The sequence below is a fragment of the Rhinoderma darwinii genome, chromosome 2 (genome assembly GCF_050947455.1).
Source record: "Rhinoderma darwinii isolate aRhiDar2 chromosome 2, aRhiDar2.hap1, whole genome shotgun sequence".
NCBI lineage: Eukaryota > Metazoa > Chordata > Amphibia > Anura > Rhinodermatidae > Rhinoderma > Rhinoderma darwinii.
The window spans coordinates 173,610,812-173,632,009 of record NC_134688.1 but is presented as its reverse complement, the minus strand read 5'-3'; positions in this window follow the sequence as shown (position 1 = coordinate 173,632,009).

Sequence of the window (21,198 nt, the reverse complement as noted above, 5' to 3'; positions counted from 1 at the left end):
TCATATCAAGTAGTAATGACCCAATAAGAACAGTTCTTATATTATTAAGTCTGGGTAATCATGATTGGATTTCATAGAAAAGGCTCATCCTATAATCCATTTATAAAAGATGAATCCTTCCCACCACACAGTACCCCTTGAAAAAGCTGACTGCGCAACGTGCGCTGTGGCTTTGTGGTGTTGGTCTTTCTGTTTATTAGGGGCACACTATGCAGCAACCCGGTTGGTATTGGTTTTGTGGCTTACTTTTGATATTTAGACTCTCTGGGACTACACTGATATGCAGTAATTTACTGTATGTGTGTACTTTTTGTTCCTGGTGGTCTCTTTTTTCTATAATACTTTGTGATTGTAATATATTGTGATTGTTATATGCTGTCATGTGTATTTTGGTCCCCTGACCACCACCATGTTGTTTTAACTTGTATGTCTTATTTGTAGGTCTTGATGGCCAATGTGTTTTTACCACTTGAGAAATAAAATGTACATTTTTAGTATGGTACAAATTGTGTACATACGGATGTGTCTACATATATGCTTATCGGTATTATAATTTCAAAACCGTGTTAGAGTATCTGTCGCAGATTCCGTAAAATGACAGAAACTATGATGGAACCCATCAAAATCAATGGTTTCTATTGGGCTTTCTATTTCTGTTGTTGACCATGATGTGACGGATCCGGAACTCCATCATTTTTGTTATTTTGCTACTATGACAGAACAGAATAACGGAAATTAAAAATTTTAATGTGAGCTTGGCTTAAGGCTCTGTTTACATCACATTTAGGCTATATGTTGGTAATTTCTCCATATGTATACATTTTTTTGTTTAGGCCAGAGGTGTGCCAAAAAAGTGTTCTTGTCCGGTATACAAAAGTATGCTTTGCCTCAACTTTTTAAAAAAAACTTAGTTAATGTATATTTTTCAGTACAAATGGATCCCAAAAAAACCACAAACCACATGGTAAACATACAGTTGCAAATATCTGGGGCATATGTTCTACAGAACTGTGCAAAACTGTGAGACAAACTTATAGCCATGATAGACATGATCAATGTGAACAAAGTCTTATATTTACATTTGTTTCTGAAAGAAAAGGGATAGCGGCATAACATGGAGAACTGCGTATTACTGCATACGTTATGTAATACCGAATATTACATGTAAAAGGTACAGCATCATTACTATAATGCTGTACACGTATTTCTACCATGTCTGAAATAAAGCTTCAGGAAAATAATGTGCTTGACATATGTTATAATTTTACAACATACAGTGATATATGTTTCCTCAGAAGGTTATATGATTTATTGAATAGATCGGATTTTCTTGTAAATTAAATGCACAATTTAAACCACTTGCATTGAGAATGAGAGCTAAGACATTTACAATACATCTTATACACAAACAGTTTTCATGTGATTTATATAATATTACTATCATAAATCTCCCATCTCAAAGGAACAGCATGCAAATGTAATGTTTTTCTAGAGGGAATAGGTATGAAAAATTGAAATATCTACATTTAATAAGTTCATACTTCAATCTGCTCCTTTAATACTTTTTTGGCTTCTTCTTAATAATGAAAATCCCCAAAACTAAAGTTTACAGACAAAGATTGTTTTTGTTTTAAATTGTCTCCTTTCCTATGCAAGCTATATGGTATATATTTTTTTTTTATTTTAGTTTATATTTTTTGAAGACTATAGCCATGAAGGCCTCTTAGATACCATATGATAGCATTGATTGATTTTATAATGCTATTGTATAAAGTTATCACTATTGAATTATGCTTATGGAATTATATTATTCACACAAGTAATCTATATTTACAGTACTTATTATAGGATATAATGGCATATGATATGTCCTATCCTAGCCTTGTTACGAGGTAGGAGTCTAAGTCACCTCCAGTACATTAATCTGCACCAAAGATGCTAGTGATGTCTGTTATTGTTATACTCATTTATAATTTAAATGCATACATTTTCCTGTGACTAGAAAAGCACATAGAAACATGAGCCTATATTGTTTTCTTATTATAAAAATCAATTACAAAGTTTGTAATGTGGTGGAGTCCTATGCGATAAGTACAGTCCTATGCGATAAGCTGAACACATATTTTGATACGTTCTTTTCTTCTTTTTTTTTTTGTCTTTCATTACAGTTCCCATTTGACAATGTATCTTGGTTACAGGTAAACACCTAAGCTTGAGAAAGACTCCATATGCTTTACGGGTCGAAACGTTGGTGTCTTATATGGATGTTTGACGAATAAATCCTTTTTCGATACTATTGGAGATGCGTGCTGAGGTCCGAATTTGAATGAAGATAGGGCAATCGGGTCACCTGCGATTCGTGGCTAATTTATTCATACCGAACAGAATTGGACAGCCGATTCGAGAGAATTGTCCCCAAGACTATTTTTGGAGAAATCGCTTATCTCTAATTATGAAATGAATAAAGACAGGATGTTGGTTATAAAAACAAAATAATTTTCATAGTTGGAGGAACCCTTTAAAAGAAAGCCTGGCCCACCTCCCTTATTTTCATTCCACTTCCCTTCATACCTCTGCTATCTCTACTTTTACATGCAATTTCCCTCAATGTTCCTACCTTTGTAGGCACTATCGGCTTACCTACTCCCCCAACCCTTCCCATCCTGTCAATTTATATGTCTATGGACAATGCTCACATGTAGATAGCTGATGATTTTGTACCCTCCTTGTTTCTTGCTTGTGCACGAGTTGAATTGTCATTGTATTGTACACAATATGCTCAAAAGTATGTGGACACCTGACCATCACACCTATATGAGCTTGTTTCACTTCTTATTCCAAAACCATGGGTGTTAAAATGGAGATGGGGCCCCTTTTGCGGCTTCAACAAAAAATAAAAAATGGGATAACAACAGACAATAATATACTTGGGAACTTTCATAGCGCCTTTCCACTAGCTTGCTCTGACATGTTGCACTTATTCAATTTGCTAAATAAAACACAGGTAAATGAGGACAGATCCATTTAAAATTGATATTATCTCCCAAATAATATTGAATAAACTATAATTGGTCTGCATAAACTCTATTGTGTCCTTGACCTGATTCATGTCTTCATTCTTGCGCCATGTCAGGAGATGTTTTACTGATGCATATGTGCACATATCTTCCAACACGACTGTGACATAAGAGGACCTGATGCCCTCATGTTTTTTTAAGATGAGAGACGCAAAACATGTACTTTAACAAATCATGTACCTGGTTTTCTTAGTCTCACTATAAAAGGCTGTACGTACTAAAAAAAGGAACAAAAATACATGGCGTATTTTTGGCGTATTTTTGGCGTATGGCGTATGGCGATATCTCATAGTTTAGATATCCTGGTATAAAGGGGCAGGCTGCTGCTCCTTTTCAATGGCGGATGGTTGGGTTGCAACTCTGTAGCAATTGAAGCAACAAAATTGATAAACATGGAGTATCAGCGCTGCTGACATAAAAAAATGCAAAAGACCGATATATTGTTCAACCTCCATAATAATAAATGGCTACGTGTTTTGATCTGTATCGGTATCTTCCTCAGGCCATAGATAACATTATAACAGGTACAATAAATAGGCAAAAAAATTTAGCCAGATTCAGCGCCTTTTAACCTAATTAGCATATTAGATGGTTAACAGTTAAGTGGCATTCAGTTAATACCAATGTAAAACAGGCAATAATATAAGTAATATACTTTTTGAACTTGAATAATAAGTTAATAACAAGAAAGTGATAAAAATTACAACAGTAACATAAAAATTATATTATTGTAAAGGGGTTGGGGCTAAGAGCGGGTGAAACGAGCAAGGGTGAACTCCTAATGGGGCTGGGTGCCACGGCTAAGATAAGGGATGTGATTGTGGTTAGAATTGGACCAGGGCGTATGGGCTGGAAGAATTGAAACTAGAAGGGTTGAGGACACATCAGGTTGCAGTGGTAATGGGACGATAGCCAAGAAGCCCATACTCCATTCTTTTTCCAATTTTATTGCTTCACTGTACAAGGCCGATAAGCTACTGAAAATGTATATTTCATTGCAAGGTTTACAACAATAACTATGTTTTTTAATTGCGACATAAATTGTGACATTGTGACATAAATTCCACAATAATACCACATCCTTAAAGCATTAATACAAATAACAAATCAGGACTAAATCATACTTGAAGAAATCTTGAGGAAAGGTCAACCTGCTGGGATTTAAAGAGGATTATTTGCAAGACTGACTCTTATACTTCTTTATACGTCAGTACAACAACTTGATATGGGAATTAGGGACATTTTCCTATCATAACATTGCACATGGGTAAGTGCGTAGTTCCTAGAAAAGAACAATGAAACAGAAGTACAGCATAGAACACAAACAAGTAGTTTCACTGCTTATATAATGCTTCCATTTTCTACAAAAGCAAATATTACACAAAACGTACTGACAATGACATATAAATACCATATATTAAATTCCAAGTTCTAAAATATGGATTGTTGAGTTAATAACTCCTGTCTAAACACACAGATTGTGACCCCCAATCTGAGCAATCAATATCAATCTATCTATAGTACTGTGCATTATTGGTTAATTATTCTGATTAAGATTTGTGACATCTCCAAGCAAAATATATGTGACCTGCTAAAAATTGTAGTGATCTAGGAGAGAACCATATGATCGAAAAAAGGAAATTTACTGTATATATAGAATGTGAAAAGATTATTCCAATCAATCATGATATTCCATTTGTTTAATAACTCATATGGGCACTAGAAACAGAATCATTATATGTTAATCAAATTTGAATTGATCAGATTTTAGAATACATAAGGGTTCAGTGGAAGACTGGGAGCCCATTGAAAGTGTACGGCATCAAGCAGTTTGCAACTTATTGGAATATATGCAAGCTGCAAGAGAAAAACAGTGCAACATTTTATTTTTTTTACCCATACAAATTTTGTAATAACAAAAAAATTAGGTATTCATAGACTTCAACCTTTTTACTGTTTATATAATTGAAGAATGTTTTAGGGTTAGTTTTACTCTCTTTGGCAATGAGTCTCTCTGTCTCCTGCTCTGTTTTGCTTTGTTTTTTTACATAATTTTCTTATAGATTTTTTTGTGATTCTTTACTGCCTTCCGGTTTTAGTTGTTTAAATGCTTTTTTTGTTATTTTATTGCCCCTTTTGCATTTTTATGTATTCACAATGTTTTTCTCCTGCCTCTAAGGGCTCATGCATATGACTATTTTTCATAAGTGTGCTATCTGTATTTTTTGCGGATAGCTCACCGACCCATTCATTTCTATGGGGCCATGCACACATCAGTGATATTTGCAGATCCATTGCTCTGTTCCGCAAATTATAGCACATGTCCTATCCATGTTCGTTGTTGTGGACCCATATCACATTCAAGTCTAAGGGCCCGCAAAAATAATGGACAGCACAGTTAAGCCATGCGTGTGCTGTCCGTATATTGTGGATACGTTGCTAGAAAATGCCTGGGGAATCCAACACAGTCGTGACATACGTTCATGAAAAGATTGGATGCAGAAGCAACTTAGAGGCATTATAGACCCAATTACGGACACTAGGATCTGTGGTTCACAGCCCGATCAATGGTTGTGAGTATAAGGCTATTTCTGACTACCTGAAGTTTAGTGGTATTGTGACTCTTCGACAAAACATCCAATTGAAAGAGAAGTGAAAGTTTATATGGTAACTATTTCCTCAACCCACACCTATGATATTCTGTCAGATCTATTGGTTAATATTAAAGGGGAATTCCCATCTTGGACATTTGTGGACTATCCATAGGGTTAGTAGGGCTTAAAGTCTTAGCGTTGGTTACATCCAAAACTGACATATTTTTTTTTGAAAAAAAATAATTGACATCCCATTTATTTCTTTAAAAGAATTACAAAATAATAATAAAACAAGCGTGGACTAAGCCTAAACACCTGTTTTTTTTTTTGGTGTTTTTTTTTTTGGTGTTTTTTTTAAACATTTAGGGGGGATTCACACGAGCGTGTATTCGGTCCGTGCGGACAGCGTGGTTTTCACGCGCCACGCATCGACCAATACAAGTCTATGGGGCAGTACAGACAGTCCGTGCTTTTTGCGCAGCGTTTGTTCGAAAACGCGACAGGTTCAATAACTCTGCGTATTTCGCGCATCACGCACCCATTGAAGTCAATGGGTGCGTGAAAACCACGCAGGTTGCACGGAAGCACTTCCGTGCGAACCGGCTGAAACAGAGCACCAGCTGTCAAAAGGATGAATGTAAACAGAAAAGCACCACGTGCTTTTCTGTTTCCGAACATCCAAACGGAGTGTCTTTGAGATGAGCGAACCCGGACAAGCGAACCGAACTTCACCGGGTTCGGCCGAACTCGTTTTGGCCGAACCCGGCAAAAAAATGTCCGGTACGCGACGTCAGGACATAGTCACTGTCCAGGGTGCTGAAAGAGTTAAACTGTTTCAGCACCATGGACAGTGACTACCGATCCCAATAAACATGAACATGAACCTGTAAAAAAAAACGAAGTTCTGACTTACCGATAACTCCCTACATCTTCCTCCAGTCTAACCTCCCGGGATGACAATTCAGTCCAAGTGACAGCTGCAGCCAATCACCGGCCAAGCACAGGCTGCAGCGGTCACATGGACTGCCGCGTCATCCAGGGAGGTGGGGCCCGATGTCAAGAGAGGTGCGTCACCAAGGACGCGTCACCAAGGCAACGGCCGGGAAGTTCTCGGTAAGTACGAACTTTTTCTTTTTTTTTAACAGGTTGCTGTATATTGTGTTCGGCATTCACTGTCGAGGGTGCTGAAAGAGTTACTGCCGATCAGTTAGCTCTTTCAGCACCTTGGACAGTGACGGGCGTCGACTAGCCTCATCTCTATGATGGCGGCTGCGCGAAAATCACGCAGCCGCGCATCATACACGGATGACACACGCAGCTGTCAAATGGTTTTTGCGCGCGCAAAACGCTGCGTTGTTTGCGCGCGCAAAAACGCAACATCCGTCTGTATCTGCCCTTACTAAAAGAAAATATAAATACAATACAAATGAAATTATTTTTTTTTACATTTAAAATGCATTTACAAACATTAAGACAAGAGCTACTATAAGAACAATCTAAAAAAATTATGCAAGACCAATATTGAACAGTAGAAATATTTGGCAATTATAATTTTCGCAAATATTCTGTAGGTTTTGTTCAATGTATTGTTATGCTGCACTAATACATCATTAAACACATGTATAATTCATGGATTATGAATACTTAGAGCTATTCTGAACACATGTTATCAAATATCAAATTTTACAGCAAAGTATTATGGATCATATATTTGGAGCATTACGCTGTATTTTAATGAGAGGAAAAAGGCTTTATTAGCAAATGAATATTCTGTATGACATAGTCCGACCAGGCATTTCCTGCCATTATAGCCACAGACTGCAGTTTCCACTAGGGTCTCACTTTTACACATTTTACTTACTGGAAAATATTTGAATACACCTTTATATTAGAAAGTCTGCTTATCCAGCCATGCTTTTGGTTTTCCTGGCACATAGAAATGCTTTCCCTTCTTCAAACTTGGCCATAGAAAGAGAACATTTTTGGTAAATGTGGTTCATGTGTGAAATCTAGTTTCATAAATATATATGTACAGTATAAATGCAGTTATTTTCCATACAATGTTTATGTGCATCCCAGGCTATTCAGAAAATGCAGGTTGTTTGGTGTATGTAGACTATGCAGACATACACTTGGTTATAGGTCACTCTCTGCTTTCGGACCCTGGAGAGTGGAAAACTTTAAGGGCCAGTTCACACAGAGTTTTTTTAGCGCTGATTTTGACTTGGAAACTGCATCAGAATCAGTATAAAAAACGCCAGAAACCGCCTCCTATTGACTTTTAGCCGCTTGTGGGAGAAAAAGCAGCATGTTCTGTTTTGCTGCAGTTCCGCCTCTAACCTCCCATTGAAATCAATGGGAGGCAGAGAAAGTGTTTTCCGTGACGTTTTTTGCCCACGGCCCTCAATGGCCGCTGCGAAAAACACAGCGAAAAATACAGCGAATACCGCAGCAAGAAATTGCAGGCAGGTCAATATATGCCTCAAAATTTTGAGGCAGTTTTTTTCTGCCTGCAAATTCTTTTGTGTGAACAAGGCCTAAAGATTCCATTTTTTACTTCTACTTCTTGAAACATTCACAATCCCCTCTCTCTGCTGAAAGAAAACTCATGAATGCAGCATTCTCCGTGCAACTACAGAGGAACAAATTGAAGCTCCTGGGCCACAATGCAAAATATTCAACAGGGCTACCACTTATAATGTAAGATTTATAATTTGATGTCTTCTTATGTGGCAAAGTGACCTTTAGGGTATGTTCACACGTAGTGACCAAAAACATTTGAAAATACGGAGCTGTTTTCAGGCGAAAACAGCCCCTGACTTTCAGACGTTTTTTTATCCAGTCGCATTTTTCGCAGCGTTATTTATGGCCGTTTTTGGAGCTGTTTTTCAATGGAGTAAATGAAAAACGCCTCCAAGAACGTGCCAAGAAGTGTCCTGCACTTCTTTTGACGAGCCATCATTTTACATGCCGTATTTTGACAGTGACTCGTAAAATAAAGGCTCGTGGGAATAGAACATCGTAATTCCCATTGAAAGAAATGGGCAGATGTTTGTAGGCGTATTAATTGCGTTTTTTCAGGCGTAATTCGAGGCGTAAAATGCCCAAATTACGCCTGGAAACACTGGGTGTGAACTTACCCTTAGGCTCGCTCAGGCACCGGGAGCCGGGTGCAACTGCTACTTCTGCACTCCCTAGTCACTGCACAGCTACACTTGTCCGGTCAATACTGCTTCCTCAGCATAGTATATGGAGAAACCGAGCTCTTAGATGAGCAGCGTTACTGCAGAGAAATGTAGCACTTATTGCCAGGTCTCTTTTACAGATTACAGTTTACTGGTGGGGGACCCAGAAGTGGGAAAACCTTATGATCAGCTTTTCGTTTGGGAACCTTGTAACAGAAAGAATTTGTCCAAAGCGTACGTACATGCAGATGATTATATTATTTTACGTAAAATTCGGATGCTGTAGAAAATTGGTTTAGACCTATGTAAGTATATCAGCAGGGAGGGGAAGGTTATGTATATTTACAAAGGATTACTGAGGCACTGCACCCAGTGACAATAATTACTCATACTTTGTTTACATGCTCCTATGTAGTTTATCTCAAATTGAGATGTTTTGTCCTCCTTCATAGATCTGATTACCCACAAATGTTCATAACAGAGCTAAAGCCATATTTCCTAAATATAATCCCTGCTTAAAACCCCATCTTATATTAACATTGACTATGTAGTCCGAAAATGGAAAATCTAGCAGGATATGCCACAGTACAAGGCCGGATTTACACGAGCGTGTGCGTTTTTCACGCGCAAAAAAACCCAGCATTTTGCGCGCGCAAAATGTACTTAACAGCTCCATGTGTCATCCCCATATGATGCGTGGCTGCGTGATTTTCGCGCAGCCACCATCATTATGACACTCTGTATGTTTGTAAACAGAACAGCACGCTGCGTAAAAATCACTGACTGTCTGCACGGCCCCATAGACTAACATAGGTCCGTGCGAGGCGCGTGAAAACCACGCGCGTTGCACGGACGTATATCACGTTCGTCTAAATAAGCCCTTATAATCAGTGTAGGTCCGACCTCTGGGATCCTGAGAACACAGGGAACAAGGTCTCATCGGCTATTTCCATGCACAGCGGCGTTTCCGTCTGCAACACATATTTGAGTGAATGTTGGTGAATTGTATACTAGTGGGAAAACCCCTTTAGACTTCCTTCACACATATATATTTCTGGCATTTTAAACTGCATAAAAAAAAACTCTTTTAGAAACGCCAGCGTTATTAAAACGTAACATGCGTTTTATGGTGTTTTTAGTAGAGCTTTTCATTCAGTGTTATTTTGTACATGCTTTTTTTTCTGGTGTCCTATAGGGAAACTTATGGCAAAAGACACCAGAACAAACGCCACACCCAGAACGTGCTGCGTTTGAAAAAAAAATGCCACAAAATTGCCACAAAAGCTCCACAAACAAAAATGCAGTGTAGGTAATGCTTTTCATATTTTACTATAGGTTTTAATGTGACATCCAGCTGCACCATAAAAAGGACCACAAAAACACAAAAAAACCCGCATTACTGAATTTTAAATTTGTGTCATTTTTTGATGCAATTTTATGGTCAGTTACTTTTTTTTTCTTAAAGCGCAGACCGCTCTGGGTTAGCGTTTTTTCCGGAGTTTTTTTCCATAGGCTTCTCGATAAGACTTTAAAAATCGACAGAAAAAATCATGTACAAAATTACACTAAATAATAAAATGTAACCAAAAACGCCACTAAAGACGCCATAAAAATAGCTTGTTCAAAATTACACTAAATGAAAAACGCCACCAAAAACACTGTTATATTTTACTAAACGTTGGCGTCTTTTGGAATATTCTTGGATGCGGTTTAAATTGATAGGATAATACTGTGTGTGAGTGCGGCTTTAGGTTTTATTCACACGACCATGCTCAGTCTGTGATATGCGGACTGCATGTCGGCCGCATTTCCCACACCGAACACAGTTCAGGGAGTCGGGCTCCTAGCATCATAGTTATGTATGACGCTAGGTGTCCCTGCCTTACACGGTCGTGTGAATAAGGCCTTACTCTGGTAACTCCTGTATTGCCTTCACAGGAAGTCTACTGACAAAGGGAGACCTACAAGATATATTTAATACGTTTTGGACATATGTTTATATGCCCTAAGATCAGCTTAGGTATCAGAACATTTTTGCACAAGGGAAAAAAACAAATCAGTTCAGCCAGACTACAAACATTTCTTCCAGGCCCTTGATTCAAGGCTTGCTAGTTTTGCTCTATAGATGCAGTAGGTAGAGAAGCTTGCATTAATTACATAAACCTGGGCATAGACATTAGTTACCTATTGAAATTTAATTCTATAGTGCGAGGAGGGGTGAGCAGCTCCTGCAGTAATTATTAATCCTATAGAAGAATAAAACAGGATCTGCTAAACATATCAAACTAACCTGATCCTTTTTTTTCCTGGAAATAAATTCTGCTGTCACACATACACATTAGGCATGTTTGTGAAGCTTGTTCAGCGTAAATCCCGGGAAAATCTCCTTAAAGAGGCTCTGTCACCACATTATAAATGTTCTATCTCCTACATAATCTGATCGGCGCTGGAATGTAGATAACAGCAGTGGTTTTTATTTTGAAAAACTATCATTTTTGAGCAAGTTATGAGCAATTTTAGATTTAGTTTCTTAATGCCCAACTGGGCGTGTTTTTACTTTTGACCAAGTGGGTGTTGTAAAGAAGTGTATGAGGCTGACCAATCAGTGACCAATCAGTGACATACACTTCTCATTGTTCCAGCCCAGCTTCTTTCACTGCACAATCTCACTGTGCTGTGGATCATGCTGGGCTGGAACAATGAGAAGTGTATGTCACTGATTGGTCACTGATTGGTCAGCCTCATACACCTCTTTACAACACCCACTTGGTCAAAAGTAAAAACACGCCCAGTTGGGCATTAAGAAACTAAATCTAAAATTGCTCATGACTTGCTCAAAAATGATCGTTTTTCAAAATAAAAACCACTGCTGTTATCTACATCCCAGCGCCGATCAGATTATGTAGGAGATAGGGCATTTATAATCTGGTGACAGAGCCTCTTTAAGTATATTCTGAACGTATTGCTCACCCTATATAGAAAAGTCAATTACACCTTTCAATACAGTGAAATAAAAAGTATATCCGAATATATGTCAACATGACAATCTTTTGGCACAGTTTGGGCCAACTATAGGCTATGGACATGTTTGGTATATACATTGGAACCATTTCCTGGCGTATATGCTGGATGTACACAACTAGATGGTGCGAACATAGCCTCAGATTGTTAGCACTAGAGATTCGGGATCTATTGAGAAAAAAAACGAATGTAACACATATCCTATGAACTAATTGCTCTACATAAATACTATATATAATAAGAAAATACCACGATAATATTGTGAAATGGGCGTATTTTTGTATTGAATTTATTCAGTAGGTTTTGCATGTATTTAAGAAGTTGGCAAGTATATGATCCATACCTTCTGGTATAATTGACAATTTATTATGATATAATGACGTTTCATAAGGAAGTAAAGTGTTATGCAAAATACCACTAATCTGTATTCAGTTCACACCTGCTATTTTCCATGTTTCCCTTTGAAGTAGGATACAGCAATTTGCAAATAATGCAGCACATTTCCTTCCTTAAAGATGCACATCACTCCTCATCACCTTAGTTTTATTCTTTACATATGTTTAATATATAAAATATCGCCTCTAAGTAACAATTTTAGTAGAGAAATTGCATTGTTCAATCAAAGCTCTTGATTTAACATATGGGAGGATAGTTAATGCTAGGGTTTTATTGCGAAAGATCGCTAGTAAAATAATTCATGCTTGTGATTAGCTTTTCATGCCTTAGCTGCTTCTTGACAGATGTCAGAAGTGTATGAATTCCCTGTGCATTTTATAATTTTGTTTTCATTACAGTTACCAAATGAATTAAGATTCTGACTATCTATTCATGTTCTGTACTCACATCTTATAAGATACACATGCATATATATATATATATATATATATATATATACATAAAATATATATATATATAAACGAAAGAAATCCCACAGCACTCCGATGGTTCCAAAAAGTATGTGATTTATTCAGTCAACAGATGCAACGTTTCCGTCCTGCTATAGGACCTTTTTCAAGGTCCTATAGAAGGACGGAAACGTTGCAGCTGTTGACTGAATAAATCACATACTTTTTGGAACCATCGGAGTGCTGTGGGATTTCTTTTGTTTATGATTTATAATCCACGGATCTAGATTACCTGCTTGCACCCATTACCGTATTGGAATCTGTCGAAGAGTGCTGCTTATCTCTACCTATATATATATATATATATATATATATATATATACACACTACCGTTCAAAAGTTTGGGGTCACACAGACAATTTTGTGTTTTCCATGAAAACTCACACTTATAGTTATCAAAAGAGTTGCAAAATGAGTAGAAAATATAGTCAAGACATTGACAAGGTTAGAAATAATGATTTTTATTTCAAATAATAATTTTCTCCTTCAAACTTTGCTTTCGTCAAAGAATGCTCCATTTGCAGCAATTACAGCATTGCAGACCTTTGGCATTCTAGCTGTTAATTTGTTGAGGTAATCGCTAGAAATTTCACCCCATGCTTCCAGAAGGTCCTCCCACAAGTTGGATTGGTTTGATGGGCACTTCTTGCGTACCATAAGGTCAATCTGCTCCCACAACAGCTCTATGGGGTTGAGATCTGGTGACTGCGCTGGCCACTCCATTACAGATAGAATACCAGCTGCCTGCTTCTTCCCTAAATAGTTCTTGCATAATTTGGAGATGTGCTTCGGATCATTGTCCTGTTGTAGGATGAAATTGGCTCCAATCAAGCGCTGTCCACAGGGTATGGCATGGCGTTACAAAATGAAGTGATAGCCTTCCTTATTCAAAATCCCTTTTACCTTGTACAAATCTCCCACTTTACAGGCACCAAAGCAACCCCAGACCATCACATTACCTCCACCATGCTTGACAGATGGCGTCAGGCACTCTTCCAGCATCTTTTCAGTTGTTCTGCGTCTCACAAATGTTCTTCTGTGTGATCCAAACACCTCAAACTTCGATTCGTCTGTACATAACACTTTTTTCCAATCTTCCTCTGTCCAATGTCTGTGTGCTTTTGCCCATATTAATCTTTTCCTTTTATTAGCTAGTCTCAGATATGGCTTTTTCTTTGCCACTCTGCCCTGAAGGCCAGCATCCCGGAGTCGCCTCTTCACTGTAGACGTTGACACTGGCATTTTGCGGGTACTATTTAATGAAGTTGCCAGTTGAGGACCTGTGAGGCGTCTATTTCTCAAACTAGAGACTCTAATGTACTTGTCTTGTTGCTCAGTTGTGCAGCGGGGCCTCCCACTTCTCTTTCTACTCTGGTTAGAGCCTGTTTGTGCTGTCCTCTGAAGGGAGTAGTACACACCGTTGTAGGAAATCTTCAGTTTCTTGGCAATTTCTCACATGGAATAGCCTTCATTTCTAAGAACAAGAATAGATTGTCCAGTTTCACATGAAAGCTCTCTTTTTCTAGCCATTTTGAGAGTTTAATCGAACCCACAAATGTAATGCTCCAGATTCTCAACTAGCTCAAAGGAAGGTGAGTTTTATAGCTCCTCTAAACCTCAAAACTGTTTACAGCGGTGCTAACATAATTGCACAAGGGTTTTCAAGTGTTTTCTAATCATCCATTAGCCTTCTAACACAGTTAGCAAACACAATGTACCATTAGAACACTGGAGTGATGGTTGCTGGAAATGGGCCTCTATACACCTATGTAGATATTGCATTAAAAACCAGACGTTTGCAGCTAGAATAGTCATTTAGCACATTAACAATGTATAGAGTGTATTTCTGATTAATTCAATGTTATCTTCATTGAAAAAAACTGTGTTTTTATTTCAAATATAAGGAAATTTCTAAGTGACCCTAAACTTTTGAACGGTAGTGTATATATATATATATATATATATATATATATATATACATATATATATATATATACATATATATATATACTTTTTATAATGATTATTTGGCAGAAACAGCAACACATTGGTTACACTAATGATAATCTAAAATATTACATTATGACTGAGATTGTAAAATTAAACGTATGTTCATTTGTCAGTAAAGTGGGCTGCACTCTACTAATACAGGTTTATCTGCTGGACTTTTGGTACCATTATTGGGTAAGACTTTGGCTCATGGATGTCTGTTAGCAAGAGCGAAGAGTTGCTAACAAAGAGCGGCTACCATTTTGGCTGATCCAATTGTCGATGTATTATGTGGTCAACCATTCATTTTAATGACGGGCATGTAATACCATATGTCAAAATGTATGTCCAGCCACAGGTTCTCCTGGCGATAGTCGCTATGGAAGCCAGGCCCACAGTGATCAGTTCATCCAGAGGTTGGCATAATTTTAAAAAGGAGTTGTCTTGTTGACACAACCTCTCTAAAGAGGACAGCGTGAACAGGGTGACAGACAAACTTTAATTTTCCAATTATTTATATAGGTGTGTGAGGCAAAGTTCACCCATATAAATATAATTTTAATTTAATTCACTGCTGTATTAGCTCTACAATATATTTGGGAAGAGATACTGGACTATAAAGATTTTTTAAAGGCTATATTTAGAAAAAAAAATATTAGTGCAACTCAACTTTGCAAATAGTCTTGACTTTATATATTGTTGTTGTTGTTAATAAGTGAATGAACAGAAGAGAAATCTAAATCAAATCAATATTTGGTGTGTCCACCCTTTTGCCTTCAAAACAGCATCAATTCTTCTAGTTACACTTGAACACAGTTTTTGAAAGAACTCGGCAGGGAGGTTGTTCCAAACATCTTGGAGAATGAACCACAGATTTTCTGGGAATGTAGGCTTCCTCAAATCCTTCTGTCTTTTTTATATAATACCCAGACAGACTCTATGTTGAGATCAGGGCACTGTCGGGGCCATGTCTTTACTTCCAGGGCTCCTTGTTCTTCTTTATGCTGTATGTTTGGGGTTGTTGTCCTGCTGCAGAATAAATTTGGAGCCAATCAGATGCTTCCCTGATAATATTGCATGATGGATAATCTGCCTGTATTTTTCAGCATTGAGGAAACCTTTAACCCCTTAAAGTCCAAACCATTTTTTAAATTCTATTTTAGTTTTACACTCCCCGCTTTCTATGAGCCATAACCTTTTATATTTACGTCAATGGAGTGGTGTGAAGGCTTTTTTTTTCTACGGGAGGAGTTGTAGTTTCTATTGCCACCATTTAAAGTACTATATAATGTACTGGGAAACTGAAAAAAAATTCTATGTGGGGTGTTATTGGAAAAAACTGTGATTGTTCCATTTTCTTTTGGGTTTCATTTTTACATCTTTCACCGTGCGGTAAAAACTACAAATTAACTTTATTCTGCTGGTCAATATGATTACGGTAATACCAAATTTATATAGTTTTTTAATGTTTTTCTCCTTTTACAAAGAAAAAACTATTTACTAGAAAGAAAAAAAATTATATTCCATATTCTGAAAGCCAGAACTTTTTTATTTTTTCGTCAATTGAGAGGCGTGGGGGCTTATTTTTTGCAGCACAAGCTGTGTTTTTTTATTGGTACCATACTTTGGTACATATGACTTTTTGATCACATTTTATTTAAAAAAATGTCACCGCTAAGTTGACAAAAAAAAGCAGCGATTATGGCGTTTTTATTTTTACAGCCTTCACCGTGCGTGTTAAATGGTAACTAAACGTTAAACAAACTTCTGACATGTCATAGTGACATGTCAGAAGTTTTGATTGGTGGGGGTACAGGAACTGAGACTCCCACCAATCGCTAAAACAAAGCGGCAGAAGCACTAGTGTGAGCGCTCAGACGTTTCTGTTCGGCTTTTTCCAAAAAGCCGATGTAGCAGAGTACGGGCTCATAGACTTTCTATTGAGCCCTTACAACGCTACATTGATTTCTGGAAAAATACGAACAGAAACGGAGCGGTTCAGCGCTCACACGTGAGCTTCTGCCGTTCATTTAAGCAATTGGTGGGGGTCTCAGTGTTCGGACCCCACTAAATTAGCTGTGAAAAAAAATTGTAAATAGTAAATGAATGTGTTTCAACCTACATAGGACAATGATAATAATTATCACCTATAATTGGTTAATCATACACCTGACTATTATCCTACAAAATCCATTAACAGGAAACACTGGGAGCAGGAAACACTAGGGGACCAATTTGCATAGACAGACTAAGGGATACACAACAACGCTCAGGCATAGAACTAGGGGGCTGGACCCCTCTTATAGTCCAGGGTACTCATGGATCAAAGGTCGTCCATGAGGTCCGGTGTGCGCGCTGCCCCTTTAAGAGCGGGGACGAGCGTGCGTGTGCACCCTACATGATCCGGCAGAGGTGAGTGGATGCGAGCGCTGGCGTCTCCTGAGGAGGAGGCTGGGGCCAGCGCTTGCCGACTCGTAGCTGTGGCTGTCAAGGGGAGGTTGGAGCTGACAGCCCGCAGCCACGGACATTACATACGCATTGGTCGTTGCCAATGGAGACAACTCTGGGGGTAGCTACCTGGGGATACTACCGGCAAAGTTAACATCTCTGTACGGAGCTTAAAGAGTGCACACCTAGCTACCCCTTAGAAACCTCTCTTCAGTTTATCCCTACACCAAATACATTAGCGACACAGTGAGTCCACACCATCGTCTGTTAGCCCCGTGACAGTCACTAATATCTATGAGCTCCGTGACAGTTTGCCCAGTTAGGAAAATTTCTTTAAAGTTTGTCTTTGTTAACCCTTAACAACAAGGCCTATTTTGTCCTTAAATAATTTTTTTTTCTTTTTCTCATCTTCGCAAGAGTTAGAACTTTTTAATTTTTCCGTCAACATAGTCGTATGAGGGCTTGCATTTGTGGGACTTGTATTTTTCAACGGCATATATTATATTGATTAACTTTTATTAACTTTTTTGGGGTGAGGGAGTTGAATATTCACACTTGTAATTTTAAAGCACTCTTACTGTGCAGCATTTTTCCAAAGCTGCCTAAAACTTTTGCACATTACTATACATATATATATACATATATACTAGTCCGTCTCAATGAATTAGAATATCATCAAAAAGTTAATTTATTTCAGTAATTCAATTCAAAAATTGAAACTCATATATTATATAGATTCATTACACACAGAGTGATCTATTTCCAGCATTTTTTCCTTTTAATGTTGATGATTATGGCTAACAGTTAATGACAACCCAAAATTTAGTGTCTCAGAAAATGTGAGTATTATATAAGCCCATACATACAAAGGGAGGACCCTTATAGTTGGTGGGCGTATAGTTTAAATTGAAAAGATTGATTTGCCTACTGGCAAAAAAGCCCTGTTTTCCAACTATCAGAATTGAAAATAATAAAGTATTTATTTGATTTATGCAACAAGACAAACTACATAAACATAAAAACAAGGTCCATTGCTGACTACAATCAGCACAGTGCAGAGTATAAGGAGCCTAGAGTCAACGGCTGCAGCACGTTGCACCCAGCTCACAATTCGATTCTAGGAGTCAGCAGGACAGGTATTTAAAATTGAGAAGGAAGCCCCCCCGACATGTTTCGCTACGATGTAGCGTCTTCAGGGGTATCGGGGCTACTGACAGCGCGCGGCGAAATGTCCGTGCTTAAGTGTATACTGGGGTTGCTCCACGTGTTCCCCTGATTGGCCGCTGGCCAATCAGAGAGAGGGCAAGGGACGAGCCCTCTGATGAGTGATAGACGTACCACGCCACCAATTGCCAACTAGTTCAGATAGCCAATGGGGATAAGCTGAAGCGCACAGGCGTTTTGAGGGGAAGGCAGGTAAGATACTACTGATGGTGACTGCATGTTATCGACGCGCATGCGCAACATCAAGAGAGAGGGTGATAGAAAAAATCCCGCATTTAAGTAGCTGTAACGATAGAACTACTATCATGGATAGTGATGGCCAATCAGAAAGAGGGCAGAGGACGAGCCCTCTGATGAATAATAGACGTCCCACACCACCAGTTGCCGGCTAATTCAAATAGCCGATGAGATTGTAATGAAGCGCACAGGCGCATAAGGATAGAGGCAGGTGAGATTTTGTTAACAGTGGGTGCATGCTATCAACACGCACGCATAGTCACAGAAGAGAGTATGATAGAAAAAAATCCCATACATTAAACGACTGTAATGATAGTAATGCTATCATGGGTAGTAATAATTTTGGGAAGGGATAGAGCAACTGTGTCATTCTATGACGTAGAGGTCTAACAGAATGACATGGACGCCACAGTGTCAGTTCCTGAACATAGATCTAAGATTATGTAAAAGCAGTTGTTGCCTACACATTATAATAAATGGATCAATTAGTAAGATTACTGTCAAAGACATAATAATAAACGTTTGGTTCAAAAAGGGGGGTCAGTGTATGAAAAACATGACCCATAGATTATTATAGTCACAGATAGTACACTGGCAAAGTGCCATTCTAGTGGCCTATGGCCTTGATTAGTAACATAATAGGCGCATATGTTTTCATAAGAACGCGGCGTAAGTGAAGCCCTCATTTAGACCACCTGGGCTAAGAGAGCCCAGGCGATGGATCCAACGTGCCTCCTCTTGTAACAGTTTACGGTCCAGATTCCCTGCTCTTGGACCAAGTTTCACCTGCATGACGCCCCAAAATTGCAACGAACAGATATCTCCGTCATGAGCATAACGTATATGTCTGGATAGGGGTGTATCCTCTCTATTGTTAATGGTGCTGAGATGTTTAGATATTCTCCTCCTTAGCTCCTGTATAGTCTTACCCACATAAAACTTGGGACAGGGACATTTGGCAATGTAAATAACCCCCTTGCTCTGACAATTAATGAATTGTCTAACCTGGTATGTTCTATTGTCAATAGGGTTAGTAAATTGTTTAGTAGTAGGCATTAGATGGCAGAAGGAACAGCGGCCACATGGATGGGAGCCTACAACTGACGTCTTCAGCCAGTTTTTGGAGACAGTAGATGGTCCAGTATGATGACTATGCACCAGGTAATCACGAAGATTCCTGCCTCTGCGGTACGTAATAGCAGGGACGGAAGGTACAAATCCCTGGAGATCGGGATCGGACAGAAGAATTGGCCAATGGCGTTCAAGAATCTTACGAACCTGTTGTGAGCCAGTGTCAAAGGTACCAATGCATCTGACACTGGTAGTTCCACCAGACTCAATAGCGGCAGTTGTATAGTGTATACTCGCGGATTTCTGTTCATACAGTAGATCTTTTCTATTCGTGTCTCTCGCTCTGGCATAGGCTTTATGTAGCCATTTCCTAGGATAACCCCGAGCTAAAAATTTAGTAAATAGACCGTTGCATTCAAGTTCAAAAGCCTCCTCATCGGAGCAATTACGTTTCGCACGAAGATATTGCCCGATAGGTATTCCTTTTTTGGCAATTGGTGGCGTGGTACGTCTATCACTCATCAGAGGGCTCGTCCCTTGCCCTCTCTCTGATTGGCCAGCGGCCAATCAGGGGAACACGTGGAGCAACCCCAGTATACACTTAAGCACGGACATTTCGCCGCGCGCTGTCAGTAGCCCCGATACCCCTGAAGACGCTACATCGTAGCGAAACATGTCGGGGGGGCTTCCTTCTCAATTTTAAATACCTGTCCTGCTGACTCCTAGAATCGAATTGTGAGCTGGGTGCAACGTGCTGCAGCCGTTGACTCTAGGCTCCTTATACTCTGCACTGTGCTGATTGTAGTCAGCAATGGACCTTGTTTTTATGTTTATGTAGTTTGTCTTGTTGCATAAATCAAATAAATACTTTATTATTTTCAATTCTGATAGTTGGAAAACAGGGCTTTTTTTGCCGGTAGGCAAATCAATCTTTATTATATAAGCCCAACTTCAAAAATTATTTTTAATACCGAAATGTAGGCCTACTGAAAAGTCTGTACAGTATATGCCCTCAATACTTGGTCAGTGCTCCTTTTGCATGAATTACTGCATCAATGCGGCGTGGCATGGAGGTGATCAGCCTGTGGCACTGCTGAGGTGTTATGGAAGCCCAGGTTGATTTGATAGCGGCCTTCAGCTCGTCTGCATTGTTGGGTCTGGTGTCTCTCATCTTCCTCTTGACAATACCCCATAGATTCTCTGTGGGGTTTAGGTCAGGCGAGTTTGCTGTCCAATCAAGCACAGTGATACTGTGGTTATTAAACCAGGTATTGGTACTTTTGGCAGTGTGGGCATGTGCCAAGTCCTGCTGAAAAATGAACAGAGCAGGAGCTAAGGTAAGATGGCTGCATCTATAATCATGTAAAGAAAATACAGTCCTGGCCAAAAGTTTTGAGACTGACAGAAATTTTGGTTTTCACAAAATTTGCAGGTCAGTTTTTATAGT